Source organism: Cibotium barometz, chromosome 32, assembly GCF_041138505.1.
Source record: "Cibotium barometz isolate CiBa-2024 chromosome 32, ASM4113850v1, whole genome shotgun sequence".
Taxonomy (NCBI): Eukaryota; Viridiplantae; Streptophyta; class Polypodiopsida; order Cyatheales; family Cibotiaceae; genus Cibotium; species Cibotium barometz.
The window spans coordinates 723,538-725,000 of NC_141077.1; positions in this window are offsets into that span (position 1 = coordinate 723,538).

Sequence of the window (1,463 nt, forward strand, 5' to 3'; positions counted from 1 at the left end):
GGTTTGTTAAGACAGCCTTTTTACAATACAATCATGCCAAAGACAAGATTTATATATAAAAAGTTTATACATGAATCAATTCCATATAAGCCAAACCGGCTCTCTTATTCTTTTCCTTTATTCTGCCGATGATCTAGAATTCGGCCTTCCAGCTTCTACATGCTAGGCAAAACCCTACGGGACCATACACCTCATCGTCGGCCGCTAGCAAGGACTCAAGCCAGCATGTCGCCTTCTCAAGCTCCATCGCTCGATCCTCCCGCCCCTCAGAGGGATGTCTGCTTACTAGGGTGGGCTTATTTACTGCACTAGCCTGGGCCCTCAGAACTAGGCAGCATCATAACCTCTCGCCTCAATCGGTGAACCTTATTCTCCCAATGGTATGAGGGATACCTTGGGCCATTCCCAAGCTTTGCTAACGACGCCGTCCGGCTACACAAGCACGGAACGGAGTTAGTGTTGAAGCCAGGAAAAACTTGCACTCTTTAAAGATAACAATTTCAATGCAATTTATTGAATACAGCATCACACAATTCGTAACTTCATACAATTTTATGTCATTATTTCAAAAAGGAAAAGATACACATTTATTAGCACTAATATAAAAAAAACTCTTCTTTAAAATATAACCAAGCTAACCTGGCCACCATTTCCTTGAGGAGCTTGAAGAGGGAGGGTTGGAGCCGCATCGAGAGTATCTTCCCTAATCTCGTTGTTGCGTGCTCCTCTCGAGGCAACATTCTAACATTTGTGGGATGGGGCCATCTTGGACGTCGACTTGCAGGGCTCACTGCCGCGGTCAAAACGCTTCAGTCGGATCTCAATTCTGAGATCGTTTGCTCACCGTATGAGCAAAAGACTATAGCGCATGAACCCTTTCTTAAGGCAAAAATCCCTTATTAAAGTCTACGCAAATGGGGAGGGGGGGATTGTGAGATGTCCTTAAGACAAAAACATTTTGCAAAAGGGAAGAAGGGCTGAGGGCTGCTGCTGTAAGTCTATTCACACGCGGGAGGGGGGGGGAGAGAAGAGTTAAGGACACTGCCTTCTAGCAAGAGGGGGATGGAGGAATATTGGCTTATCTGAAAAGAGGCAAATGAGGGGGTGTGAGAGGGGTGGCTGCAAGGGGCGGCTGTACTGCAGCAAGTACACTGCACAGGGACGGACGGCGGTACGGTCGGCGGTACAACAGGGCATACGCTGTGTGCAAAAATGCGTGTTGCCTGTGGAGCACCTCGGGGGTTTATATAGCTGTGGGGTATGGGTACGGGCGCTGCGCAAAGCAAGGACGAAAGGCCAGTGTACCAACAAAGGCTATGGATCAGTGGCTTGCATGGGTTTAGGAGAAAGATACGGTGTCAGTTGTTGTCAGGGAAAGAAGTGGTACGCATGTACCTTATCTTGTCTGGGGCAGCATGGGTGTCCACGTAGGGGTACGTGTGGACCACACAGTGGGCGGCCAT